At 38.3% G+C, this 18059-nt stretch overlaps 1 protein-coding gene across 7 annotated transcripts in view; it reads right to left on the reverse strand.

Annotated features, from left to right (window-relative positions):
- The window catches only part of LOC122577925 (protein rhomboid), a 171570-nt gene that overhangs the window by 19012 nt on the left and 134499 nt on the right, over positions 1 to 18059 (reverse strand). The window lies entirely within an intron of this gene.

An 18059-nucleotide genomic window follows, 5' to 3' on the forward strand; every position in this document is an offset into this window, starting at 1 on the left:
GGTGAATTTAAATGTGCAAACACGTAGAAGAATGTACGTAATACGTGAGAATATTCAAAATTAGAAATGGATTTTCCATTAATAATAATCTTATAAGCAGATTAACACAACCGAACAGAGATTTGTTTAGTCAACTACGATATATTCGTCGGTTAATTAACCGAAGTAACCCTAAAAACGCGAAGCTATCATTTGCTACCCTAAATAATTTTTCTCATGAATATCTAGCATAGGTTGTAATTTCATTATAGAAAATCCTGCGATAGAATCTTTCCGAAAATCTCAAGTTGTCCTAATTAACCAAAGAAACATCAAGTAGTAAATTGCCCATAAAAGGAGAAAACATCGAGCACCATTTTCGACCCTCAAAGCATTTTCCACGGTCTCGCCTTTCGCAACGACCTTCTCGCACCATTCCAACCCTCGGCCTCGAAACGGTTCACTCCAGCATCGTTCACTCTTTAATCCAACCACGGTTGCGACGCATTCATTTGTCCACAGGTTCACGAGGTACAGGGACGTAGTTGCGGAGGACAGAGGTTCGTTTTGTGGAAAGCGAAGCGAGAGACAGAGAGCCATAGTGACACAGAGAACCACACCGCCGACTAGAAAGGAGCAAAGAGGGAAGAGTGGCGAGAACAGGAGACAGAGACGAGAACTTTCGCCGGGGTCAATCCTGGTGATCCCTTTGTCCGTTCCAGCGGCGGTCTTTGTTCGGCCAGTGTTGTCGAGCCACCATAGAATTTGCCTCTGAATTATTGGGGCTCATAGTCGAAACCAGACGATTTCGCCCGTTTCACAGTCCTTCTGCCTCTGTCTCTTCCTCTGTACATACCCATGGCCTCGAGTGGAGTCGAGTCGAATCGAATCGATCTTTGACTACGAAGATCACGGAGATACACCACCCGCACAACGTTCGGAATCATTTTCTCATTTGCGAGATTAAGAATCGCAGTGGTGCAAGTTCGCTGCTGTAACATATTTTGTAAAATAGCGTTCTGTATTTATCGTTATAGAAAATTCGTTATATTTCCCTGTCGTTTGAGGGAAAAGACATATCGATCAAACTCTATATATAAATAGAAAACTAGAGAAAACGATACGAGGTATATTTATTTTTATATTATTTTTAAAACGTGAAATGACAATGGATCGATAAATTCGTCTATTTTATCCTCGATTCTAACTGGACGTTTTAACGTTTTCTTTTAACTGTGTCAGAGGAAGCTTTATCGTGTTTATCCCTTGTGGTCTTCGAATACGCCTCTTTCTTTGATCTTTCTATTTCAACTCAGATGTTTAACACGCGGATACGATCATCGACAGTCGTCTGAAACTCAAACTTCCAGGAAAATGAAGATACGCTGGCGCACATTGCTTAAATCAACGTCTATCCACCCTTCCTCATCCTCTGTCGCCCTATTTCCTCGCCTCGGACTAACTCGACCACGAACCAACGTGTGACACCACGTTTGATGTTCATTATTGCACCGACCGATCGTTTTGTTTCGTTGATAAATGATCTTGTTGCGGTGGTATAGCGCGATTCTCACCCTCTACAGCTTTGATCAATGAATTCTGCGAAAGCAGAGAGAGAGAGAGAGAGAGAGAGAGAGAGAGAGAGAGAGAAATTGTGCACCGTCGCAGGTTGTATTGTCGTATTTCTTTTTTCTTTCCCCCTCTTTGTCGCGTTAATCGCGCAGGTTTCATTTTGTTCGACCACTCGACGAATGCGAAACGTAGTTTTTTAACATTCAGTAGCCTTGAATTTTAATTCTTGGTTATTTCACGGTACACCTGCTTCCATTATTTGTTTCATCCCATTTCTTTTCTTCGCTTTTTCACCCTGGTGTTTCGCCTTTTTTCGGCATAATGTTTTCGCTCACGTGACGTTTTAACGACGTTAATACGTGATTATGAGACACTGTGCCTGGTAACATGGAACAAATTGAAACGTCTAATGGCCATGTTTCATCATACCGTGTTTTACGTGTGTTTTACGTGGTTGTTCGAGCGTGCAATAAATCTGGCAGGTTATTTTTATTCGCCGAGGTATGTGGAGCATTTGATATAATGTTTTACTTGTTACAGGTTTTATTGCATCAAATCTCTTTCTACCTGAAACTTGTTGCGATTCTATTAAAATTTCATACTTCGTTTAATCGACATTAACAGCATTAAACGTATTTTTAAATACCTTTTTTCTTTAGCTCTACCATTTTGTTAGTAAACACCTGGTTCTTTTATCGTGTCTTTAGATCGACGTGATTTTCTTCCATCGATGTTTCCTCTTCTCTCTTCCTCTTCCTCTTACCGTATTTTGTAATGTACGAGCGAATCTATCATCGGATTTATTAAAAGATACATGCTATTACGACGATCCTAGATACACACACACACATATATATATGTCACGTACATGTACATGTATAATATCAAAAATATTTCAGAAAAATTGTAGCCAAGAAACAAGAAACCAGGTAGAAAAATTGAAGCGGTGAAAAGAGAGTAAAAGATAAGACGATTCGACCGAGGTTTCTCAACGTGGAGAGTTCATCGTTCGGATGAAGCATCGACGAGTCCGATGCGAGCGTGTAGTTGTCCGCGCGTAATTAACGTAACGGCCGTCCAGCCACGCAAATCAAACGTACACGCACGACGTACGAGGAGCGGCGTAATTAAGGCCTCTCCCAGGCTGCACGAAGAACAATGCGACTCCACCCGCGTACATCACGCGTCAATGACCGCGACGTGCTTGATCACCGATAATCGACCACGTCCAAGTCGTTCCAACTGCCCTTTCATGCGTGACGACCGGCCTCTTCCTCTCTGTTGCTACAACCTGCGAGGATTCTTCCTTTTATCCTGATGCTCTGCTATCCTTTGTCCTTCCTTTGATCTTCCACGTTCTTTGAGTTCGAAACGGTGAATAATAACGTACAATATTCTTTTTATTCTGTCTCTTGCTTTCTTCGATAGCAACGGAGGTTTTTCAAGTAGCTAATGTACATAGTTTGCTCCAATGAAACGAGGTATTTCGTAAGTGGATGATTTTTAATGGTTTTAAGAATATTTCGTGATCTCCGTTATTTTTTCTTTCTTTTTCTTCGTGCTGAGATTAATATTGTTCAGACTTATTTTTAGACTGTAGAGCTTCTCTTTTCTTATTCTTTGATGGTGATGAGGTCTTTTCTTCAAATAATTTGCGTAGTTTGTTGACGGAGTGAAGCGTTCTGCGTGAACTGGACAATCTGTTGGCGTTTCAAGAATATGTTTGCGACATTTAACAGTTCTGCCATGATAGGATTAATATTTGTTGGGTTTGTTTTAGAAACATTGAGGAGGGTTCTTCGATGATGGTTTACGTACGATACTTTTCCAGATTTTTCTAGATTTCGGAGGTCTTTTGTATTTTTAGAATATCTACTTATCGGCGTACGATGTTTCAGTTGATTCGGAGTTAATTATTTCACTTGAGTTTCCAAATTGAAGGTGCTTCGGGGTATTTTTGTAACTCGACTCGAAGATGTTTGGCGATTCGTCGCTAAGGAAGCGAGTCGTTCTCAAGTTTTACTTCGAAAGAGTTTCGTTGTTAAAGAGTTGTTCGAGAAAGTGTTATATTAAAAGAGACTTATTCACCGTTACTTTCTACGAAATACGTACGTCTTACTATTTCGTTTATTCATTCACGTAAACAAATACTTTCGTACAAATACGACGTATTCCACTGTCACGAAATTCTGGGTGGTTTATCTGAATTTCTTGTCTCGCAGATAATATCCGTAACTCCCACGTGGCATATAGCTTCAATTCAACAATGGCCTGTTACGTTTTTAGAACAAAAGTTGCTTTAAACGACTTTTCAGTTCGTGAATTATTTTGTTTTCTATTCAACACACAGGTATCGCAGCAGTAAAAATATTTCGTATAAATAGCTGTTAAAAGGACAAATTGTAAATCAAAGGGTTAGGCTATTCCAAAAATATTCTAATTAATCGTGTGAATACGAGCGAGTTATTTAAAATGCACACAAATCTAGGAATTTATTCCTTTCAGGACGTGAAAGTTCGTTCGATCTAGAGCATGGCAAAACTTCTCAGTTGCTAGAGGCTTTAAACAAACAAAGAATTTCTCGATACTTTTCTACTTTAAAGTCTGCAGACGCTAGGATTTTGGTCAGCGGACTTTAATATAGAAGGTGAGCAAGACGATGAATAATACTTTCGGAAAGTAACCGCTAGAGCGAAGTTACGACTTTGGCGAAGTTTAGCAATTCATGAGGAACAGAGGGCAAACCGATCTATGGTCGCTTCTAAAATGAACGCTTCTAAAACCACCGAGTGTTTTCTATATAAACCTGTCATTATCACATGGTAATTTCAAAACTCTAGCAAATTAAATCGATCATAGGAGTTGTAACTTTTTCTATAACTTAAAAGTTCGTAGAGAGTCGCGCGAGTACCGCTAAGCTTTCTGTAAGAAATTTTATACCGCAACTGTTAGCAGTTGCAGCGTCAATTTTTTCGCAGATTAAACGATTAACCTCGATGAAGTTGATCAATCAGTTTAGCTGCCGTGTGACTTTAACCATACAATTTTTCATTCGATATTTGTCAAATAAATTCTATTAACACGTTGACCGCCATGCCAATTTGACATATTTTTTCCTTGCGAGTCACGATAAATTGAAATATACCGCGCCAATTCAATTTTTGTAAAATATTATACTGGTCATTCACATTGTTACGAATCTTCTAGTCGACGAAATTTATGTTACTTTAATCGCTCTAAAAGATACAGCAACGCCAAACACCGACGACCATCGTGGCAAGCAACGTGTTAATTTAATCGATCGATTTCATCGAAAGAACCAGGATCGATCTGGGAAAACCGACGGGAGCTCAATGAGAACCGAAGAAACTACAAATAACGGGATCATTAATTATGCCAGCAGCTCGAGCAGCGTTGGGATACATACGATTGGCTCATTAATTTTCAGCAACGTTCCTATCGACTTTCTGTCACGAGGCCTTTGCCGCGCCGAAATGCTTTAGTCGAAACGACGACAACCGCAAATCAAAATCGTGATCGTGCACAAAGGCTAAATAATTCCCAATTTTAAACCGACTCTTTCCGTATCCTTGCTTCGTCTATTCTAAACGAGTGAATGCGAAAATTAAAAATTACAGCATCAAATATTTTAACGAGCCTCCGAATCGTTTTAATATTTTAATTAAAGAATTATTCGAACAATTAATAAATGCCCCTGGTAGGCTGTTGAATGTTCCGAATCTTCGGATAACAAATTCCGAGTTATTCGAAATCGTCCTATTACGAGACTTACTCTGCATGCACGAAGAAAAAGTTTATCGAAATTACTTGCAAGAATGACTAATTAATTTATCAATTGCAACGAATGGACGGGGATTATATTCGCGGAAGAATTTCTGTGGGAAAACTCCGAACAGAAATCACGTTTACATAGAATTGCTCCGAAAAATGAAGATTAAATATAGGAAATTTCCGTGTATGACCGTTCTATGTGAAAAGAAGGATTCTTTTAAAGAATTTAATTTTATTTATACTTTTCTTCTTTTTTTTTTCTCCTTAAATATAGCTTGTAATTTTTTCGAAGTTTTTCAAACTATTTCGAATGCATCAGGTAGATGGATGATTTATAGGAACATAAATTGATACCTCGCGAAACCACGATTACCGATGGGAATTGGGAGGCTTGCGGAAGTTGGACGTGACCCGGTTCGCGGGCAGTTTTAGTTTTAGGACTTGTTTGATTTAGGAATTTCCTAGCTGTCGGAAATTTTGAGGATCCGGCTAGTTGAAAATATTCGTCAGAATTTTTGAAACGCTTTTGCGAGTCCCTTCATTCTTCCTAGAAGCGCTGTTATTGTTTCTTAAATTCCTAACTCGTATCATTTACATTCGCACTCTTTAAATAGTCGGCTGAATAATCACAATCACTAAACACGTTCTTTGTAGGACAATTGGAAGAAAGTACGTATAAACCCTGGAGCGCAATTATAAAATACTACGGATATATCACAATGAAAAATTTATGTACGAATTGCATCTTTTTTATTCGACATTTTCTCCTCTGCACGTGCGAAAGCATTTTCCCCTGAAATTTTGTACAATCGTTTACCTTTGCCAGTGTTTCATCATCCCTCGGCGATTTTCGCAATGAACGATGATGATTAATCGGGGGACGGTGGCCGATAATTGATCGCGCGAATGAGCGATTAAATAAACGAGCGGTCTGCACGTTGGAAAACCTCATCCGACAATTTCCACTCAACGTGTTTCGATTTGCCTCGAGCTTACACTGCGGTACTTTAGCCCATCTCTCGATTAATTTTTGCATTTTTCCTGCTGCACGCGATCTTTCGTGTCCAGTGACACGAACCCTTCGAATAGACTGGCTTCCCTCTATTTTGCTCGTGAGATCGTTTCCAGAATTTAACAGGATGACTTTCAGTTGCCGGTTGGATTCTCCAATGGAGCTTCCTTTGGTTTCGCGGTTAGAATGGAATTTAGATGGTTGTTTAACGATCGTTACAGGAGTTAGTTTTCATCATTGAAACTGATGGTGATAAAAATTGATGCTCCTAGAAAGTCGCCGGAAGATTTAGTTTAGTAACAAATTCTTCAAGTTAAAAATAACTCGTCTCACAGAGATATACCGATGGATATATAGTAATTGATAGATTATAATGCACGTGCCATCTATATACTTGTAACCTTCTACATAGAAATAGGAAAATTTTTATCGGAAACGATAGTAGATGATTTTTGACGTGATGAGTTTGATGATATTAATTGAATTTAAAATATTAAATATGCATTAAAATAGTACGCATTAGGTTATATACGACCGCAAGGTCGTAAGATTTATTAAAATGTTCTTAAAAATTCATTATGAAATCCAGCAGCCAAGTGTTAGGTAATTAATGTATGCAAGGGCTTATTGTCAATCTCGAAAGATCTTTTTCGTCACGATTGATATCTGAATATCAAAATTGGACGCTCAAATTCACTTATGTGTGATAAACGTGTAGTTAAAAAAGAAAGAAAAAAAAAAAAGAAACAGCAAACCGATAATAAAAAACGTTACTTGTATCTACTAGGAAAAATTAACTGGAACGTGGAACGAGCAAGCTGCTGACACTCGATATCTCGACGTCGTGATTTTTCCCGTTCGATTGATCCTCCGGTGCGCGCAAATTTCAAACACTCACGAAGTGGAACACCGGTCCAGTTCATGCTCCACTTCAGCCCACTCGCTAATCGAGTTCAGCTCAGTCTATCGTGATCGAAACCGCGTTCCGTAATTCAAGCAATTTTAACCAATTTTAGCCTGTTTCTGGCATGGACCAAGAGCAATCACTTCGATCGCAATTTTCGTTCGTAGTGAAAAAGAGTCCACTTAGCCCGATATATGTGCATTATATTCGTCTCCTAGGGATATCCTAATGGATATCCTAATCGATAGATCATAATGCACGGGCTCTGTTACGTATAGTACCTGTAATCTTCTAGATTTTTTTTTTTAAATGAAATATCACTTACGCGAGAGATTCGATGAAAAAGTGAGACAATTTTTAATCGGAAATAATTTTAATATTTGAAAAATATTAAGAATATATTAAGATAAAGCCTTGTACCTACTTACGATGCCTTAGAAATTCTTTCATCATCGAAGAATGGAGAATGGCTAACTGGATCGTTGCAGAAACTAGATAGATACGATGTTCATGTCTATTTTCCTTTTTGGAAAAACTATCTTTCCCACTGAATCCTTCGTATACGATATTTTTACATTACTGTTTACAAGTGGTATTTCAGGATGTAAAAATAATGCCGTAGCAGGCACTGCGGCGAACCAATATTGCATTATTGTACTGGATATGCTTGTGCATATATAACTACGACATATGTAGGTCGTAAAATCTATCAATATTCTAGGAAATTGACAGGAATATGGGCCGCCAGGAACTTCTGAATCTTGGCTAAGGGCATACGAAGAAATTCGCAATGTACGTAGAAGGAGAATTGTTCAAGTGTTTGTATAATAACACGCACAATACCATAAATCTACGATGAGGTTTTAAAGAATTCATAGAATTTAATCATTTGTACGTTGATCTGAACGCGACGTACTGTGCCTCGTGTTACGCATTACGCGATGATTTACCAATTTTCGCCTGTTTCTACCTCCCCGACACAAATGTTACTTCAGCTCTGATTGTCAAGCACAAATACCAAGAGAAATGCACATATCCCATGTACATATGTATGCACGACAAACACCGATTGATCAGAGTCACCATGGTCCTCTATGTGGCGCAACTTTGTGGGTTCAATTTTAGGTTATTTCACCTGGTTAGATTATTGTTCGCTGAGTTTAGTTCTAATTGTCGGGTACAAATATGACTGGAAATTGTCGCGTTCCACGGTATATCGCGTAAGTGTGACAAACACTGCCGGAATTTACGTTAATTGATGTATATACATGTACATGTTATACCACTTGTTTGGTAGAGTTTTCAGTGTTACAGCCAATTACATTCCGTACAGACAAAACGATACTAACGGATTTCATCTATTATATACCAGGTTCATAAGCATGCATTTTAGAGATTCGTGATTGTTGTTTATAACTTGCTGAATTCAGCTGGATTGAATAAAAGGGAATAGCGCGGGAGATTGTCGTTATAGCGACAAGCATCGGGATCTTGAGAATTTCTAGTTTTTTTAATCAATCAAAATCGTACGAATTATTGTTAAATTATTATTAAAATTTAGGTTGTAACGATATCAGATTGTGCGTTGCGACAGAATTAATTGTGGTACACGCTGCGACATAATTAGATTCAATGGGGATATTCATAAATCTTTAATTAATTTAAAAATATGCAATCAGTAAATCACAGTTACTGTTTGTTCTATTCTTAGGAACGTTATTGATTTTCAGTCAAAAATTGCCTGCAATTCGAATCACAGTAGTGGAGATTAATAAAACAGTTTAGACATTTTGTAACTTTCAATTGCAGTAGCTAAAATTGATAAGAAATATACAAATTCCGTACTGTCCAATGGTCGTGGGTAAAATTGGATCCAAAAATTCCTAAATTTCGTATCCTTACCCACAGTACCCTGTTAACTACAGTACCCAAATATAACAAGAGAGAGAAATGAATGAGAAAAATTCGCAAATGTTCCACAAAACACGACTAAACCGACTGAACATTGGAATTTTGTTGCTTGCACACGATTTGTCGATTTCCAAATTCGATTACGCTCACACCCTATCAAGGTGCCATCGACCACAGGCACACTAAAACATTCTGCCATCCTTCGTCAGTCCACAACAAACGCCAACTATCAAGTAAACTGAAACTAACGCAGAATTTCCGTACAAAAGAGACCTATCAAAGACAAAACTGGGACAGTATTACGTAAAGCGGAAATAGACGATGAACGCGCCTTATCGAACCGCGATCGAGCGTCTACTGAAAGCGACGCTTTTTCAAATCGGGCCATTCACGTTAGCACAAATCGTGTTCAACGACTGTAAAGCATGTGAAAATCGTTGGCGATCGCTTGGTCTTTTACATAAATTATGTAACCGCGACCCAAGGTTGCCGCAGAAATAGCAACGAGCTTCTAACGCGATCAATCGAGTTTATCTACCAGTTCAACTTGACCTGCTACTGTCGCAAAATTACTCTAGGTCGTGCTCGAATTGAGGACGACGGGTTAGAGGGAAATTAAACGGTTCAACCACGACCGGAAGTCTGCGGGTGTCCCCGTGCCCGGTTGCAATTCGTCTCGCGGTAGGATTTAAGGAATTTCCAGAGGAAATTTGCGAATTTTATGAAATTTTTGAGTATTTGAAGAATCTCGAATTTTTAATGAGTGTTTTGAGAGAATCTTAAAGGATATTAAAATTCGAGAATTTGAGGTATTATTTTTTTCGGTTCTAGCAAAATTCTAAAAGACACGCAGGATTCATTTAACGAATACTTTTTTCTACTTGGAACATAAGAACGAATAATGGAAGGAAGAACGAAGCAATTTAACGAATTCCATATTCCGCTATATACGTTCTAACAATATCAGCATTGAAATGTTCGTTAATTCGATGTCAACAATGTGAAATGCACGGAATCATTCCTGCAAATTCCATTATACCGCGAAATACATCGCAGAAACACAATCCAATTAACATAACTAATTAACTTCAAAGTCAAATATTTTCTCGTTTATCGTATCTATTTCAATTGTTCGACTCTAAATCTCGCTATACATCCACGCTATAGCAACCACACAGGAGCACATAAGGCCAACGTTTCGGTAGAAAAGGAACCTAGACGTTTTTACACGACGCTATTTACACAAGGCCATTTATTTCACTATTTTTCTAACTTCCACGAAAGCTCGGTCAAATATTTGATCCGTAAATATTTATCGCGCAAATATCGCAGCTGCTAATATATATCGCGGTACGTTTCGTCAAAGATAACAATTTTTTGTCGAAACCTATAAATCACAGACAAATGATACTTAAGTCAAAGTCTTCGGTCGTTGAGTCTACCGAGTCTATCAAGACTTTCAAGAGTTTTAAGCTTCGAACTATATTCGAAACGACTCGAATTTGTCGCCACATGTACAATACGTTGCGATTCGAAACGACTCGAAATGTTCCAGACAGAGTTACGCGGAATTACAATCGAATTATTGCATAAATTATAATTACGAAGTAATTCAATTACATCGTATTCGTAATGCGAATTACATGTAATTCCTCCTCAATGACCTCTCGCTCAATTACATTACAATGGAATTGGCAATTGCAATTGAAGTACTATATCAAAGTACAATCGAATAATGTAATTGAAAGACATAAACACGAGATGGAATCGTGTATGATTATTGGAAGTGACATATAATAACGTAGACATGAAAAATTTCAATATTTATAAAATATTTATCTCACTTCTTCAGAGTTCCGAGATGTAATTCAATTACATTGTACTTTATTCGCACTGTAATTCAATTGCACCGAGTAATTAGCAATTGGATCGATAGAAAGTTTGAATTATATAATTTGTATAGTAATTTAATTATAGCGTACAATTAAATTATATTGAAAATATATAAATTATAATGTAATTTAATTGGCACAGCTGTAGTTTCAGATCCCATCGCTATATACACAGCCAGCTATAAGTATAATATCCTGCACCATGAAGAACATGTGATGCTATTAAAATAATAGATATACAATGAGATAGCTAGAAAATAAAATCAGAAAAATCTATTTAATTTATACTAAATATCAATAGGTATCGTAATATTTACGACCGATATTTTACGTAAGTACCTGTATGTGAATCGACCTATAGTCCCATGGCTTTCTCGCTCGGCCAACCTTGCCTCGAGAGCCCACGCGCGTCTGTAAATCGTGATTGCGCGGGATTAGAGCGACATTACGTTTATTAAATTATTCCGACTCGGTTGTAATCAAGGGAAGGCTGCGTCTCTTGCCAAGAAACATTGTTTCATCAAAGTAATGAAAGGTTTAATGAATATTTCAAAGCAGACTGTCCCCTGTTTCAGTTTTCACGACTCCGCCGCTATGGTTATATTTTTGCACGGATTACTTCCAGTCGTTTATCTTCCGTTTCGCGAGTGCTTGTTTCAGTTTCGTCGAATGGAACAAATTTCGTCACTCGTTAGAAAATTGTTGTCCTAAGGCAAATGTCTAGATTCATTCTATGTTCAACGTTATTCTCAGACTCTACTGTGTCCAGATATCCTGCTGTTCTTCTCTTTCCCGCGGTTCACTGTCCAACGTTTACGGGCCAACGTTCCCAAAAACAGATAGCTTTTAAATGCGAGGGATTTTAGAGAATTCGAAATCTAGAAAATACCTCGATTTAATGGCAATCACGATACATTGCGAGATTGCTTGGATTAATGGGATTAATTGGAAGTCCGTGACATATTTGATAGTTTAAAGGGCCTTCCGAATGCACGTGTTTCAAGTGCGGCGAATTCGTACAAGGAGAAACGTATTTCCTGTTATGGAGCTTTCTACCGTATTCGTGTGCTGCAAATAGCAAGGAAACGAAGGAACGACTCGACGAAAGTTGACGACGGAATAATTTATCGACTAGGTGGATCGAACGTTCCCGAATTCTCTCGAGTCGCAATCCGGCGATGCTTTCCCTTGGGATGGGTCGACCTTTCGGCCAGATAAGATCGTTGCCAGTCGCGTTGCATTAAATCACGATGGGACCGGCGCAATTGCGGCCCGCTTTCCACTCTACTTGTTTTCTGGCTCGCCGTTGCACACGAGCGAACTCGATTCCCTTCGATCTGTCATCTTAACTGCCGCGAGGAACTCGCTGGCTATCCTAGACGCTGCTGCTTCGCCATGTTTCTTTCTCTCATAGCGAAAAATGTGCGGAGAAACACGCGACCTGCCGCCTAGCAATTACGCTCGAACGAGCCATGCTTCGTGTAATTCGCTTTCTGCAAGTTCGACTTAATGGACGATGAAATTCCAGCCGTAATACGCTACTTTTGAAATACGTTGCGATATTCTGCTTTCTGTTTTGGAAGATTGAAAAATGGCGGAAAAGTAAGGGATGTTAATAGTTGAAGAATCAATAGCACGTGTACTTTTTGGAATACCTAAATTTCTCTTCTTGTTTGTCGTACATTTTGGAATATATCGTAGTCTCGCGAATTCGGACAATTTAGTCATTTGTTCGAAAGAATTTAACGAGAAACATCCTTCAAATGGTTCGATGGGTTAGTGAGATTTTGAGAGTATCTGAGGATTTTCTATTCGGTGTGAGAATTATTTGAACGTCTTAAGATTTATTCAGTTTCATTATAGTTTCAATTCATAAGGTTGTTTTGTAAGCGCTGCTCTAAGATTTATGCGTCTTTTCGCATTAATAAATTCTTCTCGAGCAGCTGAAGTTTTCTTCGTTCCTTGAGGGATATTTTTAAAGGAATACGTAACGTTTGTATTTATTAACTATATCTGTTACTTTCTTATTTATTTGTTTTTCTCGTTGCGTGCGTCTGTTAGAGTTTGAAATTATAACTGTTACGTAATGGGCTATTCTTTAAATTGATGGTTTAATCTTTAATCTCATCCACGTTAAATATGTTATAATACACTGAAAGGAAAACCAGGATCTTTGAGGGTTGCAGAAGAACATCTTACCTACAGCTACGACACAAGCCACTTTCGACCTTCCATTTACTCCTGTGCTCTATATCTCGGATACATGAATTTTCGACGGTTTTATATTACACCCTCTATTCACTGTACTTATTCATCAAGAATTAAAGTGGGATTTTTATAACTCTTAGCCGCACCCTATAGAATTTTCAGACATTATTCGCAATATTCCTCAGCTCATATATACATAAATCACAAGCACGCTTTAAACTCTGTAAAAATTTCATTTAACTTGCCAGTAGAATTTAAACGTCAACAAAGCACCTGCGAATTTTAAAACAAACGTAACTTAATTTTCTATGACAATTTAAATTCCCATCCTCTAAATTAAATTTCTTCCCTCATGTGTATTTAATTATCTTAAACATAAAAGAATTGTCAATTTTCCAGCCGTTCCATTTTTACATATTGTTCCCTTTTCCCTTTTTCTGCAAATGCATTGTGTACGCGTTCTCGAAGAGAAATTAATTCGAAAGTTTTACGATCGATCGCCGGAAGCGCAACGCTTCCATCGCGTTCACCCAATTTCCCGCGGCTTTACGTCACGAAATAAGGGAAACGGGCGACGTTTACCCAACGTACGATCGTTCAACAGTAATGGACCGGTCATTGAAACACAGGACCACTCGTTAACTTTCGACGTTTTATCGCGAATATACGGTCTACCCCGTTCGCCAACTTTTCTACAGGGGCGTCACGTAACTGCAGCGACGTTTTCAAAGCCCTTCACAACCTCCATATACCATCCATCTCGAAACTTGATCCTCCATCCTCCAAGTCGTTATATGTTGCGATTTTTCCATGTAACCGATCGTTCAACATCTTTTCAATTTCATAGTTGGCTGTGTCGTAGATTATTTAGTTGCTCTCCTAGACATTCGTATTTGTTAGAGAAGTTTCTAAATGATTTTGAGAGATTGTATTTACCGAGATGTGCATAATTTTGTGTGCTAGACTAGATTGGCCGCGTAGTAGTGACACACGTATGTGAATATGAGTGTGTTGAAGTATGCGTGTCTCGAAAAACAGATGAATGTAACTGTTCCGTTGACAGTGTGGCATGGAGGATGGCGAGACAAAGAGAGTGGCGAGACGAAGATCCTGGAAATCGTTTATTAAATAAATCTAAAACTATTTTAATACGAATTCTAAGTGTAACTTTAGTGTTCCCTTACTTGTATTTCGGCAATTAAGATCCACAATTCTCAACAGTATTAACCATTTATATCGTCTTTTGTATATTTATTATCTATACATGTTATATACCGTATAAAACGTTTGTTACATTATATTCGTAAAAAGCAGCTTTTCCATTTATTTGCAGTTATTTACATAGTGACGTAGAGTCTCTGAATCGATACGTGCAAAATAAATATTTAGAAAAAAGATGAGAGTTAGATTACCGTTAGCTGAATTTTGCTCTCAACGAGAATAAAACAATGTTTTATAAGTTGCTAATGAGAGGCAGCGTTACAGGTCGGAATTGTCAAGTTTGTACAACGTCGTTCTTCCTGTTTGTGCATTCCCTTGTGCAAAGGTGCATGACGACGCTCCACTATTCGCAAACACGCGGCTACACAGCGTTTATTCCTGTACCTTTGCTGTCATCGATCATAGCACGGCAGCCATTGTTACTCCGGACCTCTTCTTCCCGAGTTAGAACACGACTTTTGCGCGTGCAATGAAAACACACATAAAACGAATGTTTCCGAGAGTAAAAGCCAACTTGAGATGAGTTGTTGGAGCATGAATTTTCGGGTATAGTTAGGGGATTGTTGCGAGGCCGTTGAATGATCGAGAAAGTTGCCTTTCGTGCGATGTATCGAAGTTTTATCGCTTGGTAAATTTGTTGGAGTTGTAGGTTTCTAGTATCCTCTGTACGTTTAATTCCATCTTTTATCGCAGGAATTTCTTTCCTGTTTAATACGTTTTACCGTTTCCTCCTACTTGCTGAATTGTTTTTATTTATCGAATATCTTTTTACTGCGTCTATTTCTCTTTCGTGTTTGCGCCGTATTTCCTAATTGAACTACGTTCTTTCACCGTTCTTAACGATTACTTCTTTTCTACATCTATGTTTCGCAATTCTCTTACGCTTTTATCGTTGAAATTGCGTCGGAATCCCATGTCGATATATTGCCTGAAAAATAGTAATATAATAAAAAATAAAACTCCGCTATTCGCACGCTGTGTATCGATATCCTTCCCTAAGGGTATGATTACAGCGAACGTTTTATAACTTACACATCCACTTTCAGATTGGGTTCCCGCTTTGCCAATACAATCACGACTGTAACGCTTCCATATAATCTTCGGGAAATTTAGAGAACTTTCACGCAACGCACATAATATATCGGTAAATATTCTCTCCGCAGTAAACGTCCGGATACTTTCCCGAGGCAATCTAAATTCCCTTTTAATTCACTTCTAAACACAGGATCATCGACGTACAACTTTCCCAAGCACTGCAATTACTAACCAAAACGACCAAATCCCGATACGTGGATTACAGCAACTTCTCCGTACACTTTTCCTCTGCGATACACCGCACGAACCCTTATCCTAGCAAACCAGTGGCCGCATAAATCCGTTGTGCTCGATTCCTCTTGTTACATTAGCGCTGCTCGCGGAAGGCAAGAGAGGGAGAAAGAGGAACTGGGCTCGTAAATAAATAAGGGAGGAAGCAGAGAGTCCCTTTTTCCGGGTATTAAGAATGCACTTTAGCCGATGAATCTTCCGGACTCTCGTGCAAAGTTAACACACACACGTACACATACGTACGTGAAATACAAACATACGCATATACAAGGACGTGCAATAGGGTGAAGACACCCCGTGCACGCAACCGCTGTTTGGACGTTGGCAAACAATCTAGTAGTCTGTGATGTTGTAAACGTTCTGAGAAAACATTGATGCAGTGGTGGAAGGTTCGCGAGGAATCCCTCTCCTAGCGAGAACAACGCCGCAAACATGTAAATCACGCGGCGATGCTTTTGGATCGGGCGAGAGGGTGGTTTTGTTGGTTTTTGCTCTTCTTTGTGGGTTGAAGGAATTTTCGAAGGGTGTTTAAGGCGGAGAAGAGGAGGAGAATCGCGGTATAGTGGCTTGCATTCTTTTGTGGTGGACGATTTGGTGGGAAATATGTTGGGAATTTGATTTTTTGACTTTTGTTGCTCTTTCTTGGGTTAAAGAAACTTTGAAGGGTATATAAGGCGGAGAAGAGGAACAGAATCGCGGTATAATGGCGTGCAGCATTCTTTTGTGCTGGACGATTCGAGGGAAATACGCTTGGAAATTTGATATATTGCATTTTGTTTCTCTCTTTCGCGGGAGATATTTTGAAAGAAAAATTAGGCAACTTTGTAACGAAAGCTGAATGGATTTCTTTCTTTGGGCGATCAATTTATCGAACGAGAATGTTACGAGGTCCGGAGTTGTTTCTTCTATTTTGCATGAATTTACTGTTACAGAAAATAAAACACCGAGTATCTAAATTTTCAAAGAATTTGTAATTTCCAGATACAATCATTTGTCACATCTAGCCGCTTTAATTTTCGTTTGCCGAAGTCGTTTGTTCGTCGTGAAACTCTAATTTGAACGAACGCGGCGATAGATTCTTCCGAGTATTAATCCCTGCTTGCCGGTCCAACGTACGATGCTGTAAAGCGCGTTATCGCGTAGCTAGTATCAAGCATTCAGCAGTGTAGATCCGTAACTAGTAGTCCGATTCAATTCAAAGTTTCACCGAGTTGCGGCTTTCGATTAAGAACTCGAAGGAGGAAAGGTGAGGGTGCTGCTCAGTTTCCACTACCATGGTTTTCCGTTTACGTTACGAAGATTAGAAATATCTAGAACATATCTTATATTCGTGAAAACAAATAATCAATCGCTCGAAGATATAACAATTATTTTATAATCTCCTTAAGCGAAAAATCCTTTGGAATATTTAAATCAATCTCTTTTTCAATCTCGACTACGTGTACGATGATCTGTTATAATCATTTCAACATTTAACACAAGGCAATACATTTGTCGAACTATCATACGCTAAAGCTCCCTTTTCGACCGCCAAACCCACAATTTTAACAACTTTACATTGATCTATATATCACTTATTCGCCAGAATTCCTTATCAAAGAATAAATTTCTCAACGTATAAAGTAAACCTACCCTTTCAACCTCCAGAAACCTCGTAACTTCGTCATACGTTAATCCGTTAATCTACGACGCTTAAATCTACTAAACTTAATACTAGAACTACCGGCATTTGAGACGTAGCTGTCTCTACCAAAGCCAGTCAAAATGACTGGTCTTTAAAAAATACGTAATAGTAGAATATTTCTATATTTATTGATGTATTATCTTACAAAAGAAGCTCCACGTTCTGAGATCATAAAAACTATATAATAGTAACTTTAATAATAACGATAAGTACAATAATGAAGAATATTCAGTAGCAACATCTATGGTAACAAGAATATTAAAATAAATTTCCATTGGTAAATATAAGAAGTATAATATAATAATAAGTGTAATAGAATAAATACAATACAAATATAACTTAACAAACGTACGATTCCTACCTCAGATACCCCGTTTCTTACCCTAAATACCTCGATTCCTACCAATTCACCCAGCAAATTTCTCCCCTAAAATATCCACGCATGTTGTATATAATATAAATATGTAAAATAATGTACAATATTTAATATACCATATATAAATATTCACAAACGAACAACTCGATCAACCAAAATCCACGGAAACACCCCCATTTGGA

Source organism: Bombus pyrosoma, linkage group LG3 (assembly GCF_014825855.1).
Source record: "Bombus pyrosoma isolate SC7728 linkage group LG3, ASM1482585v1, whole genome shotgun sequence".
In the NCBI taxonomy this organism is placed as follows: Eukaryota; Metazoa; Arthropoda; class Insecta; order Hymenoptera; family Apidae; genus Bombus; species Bombus pyrosoma.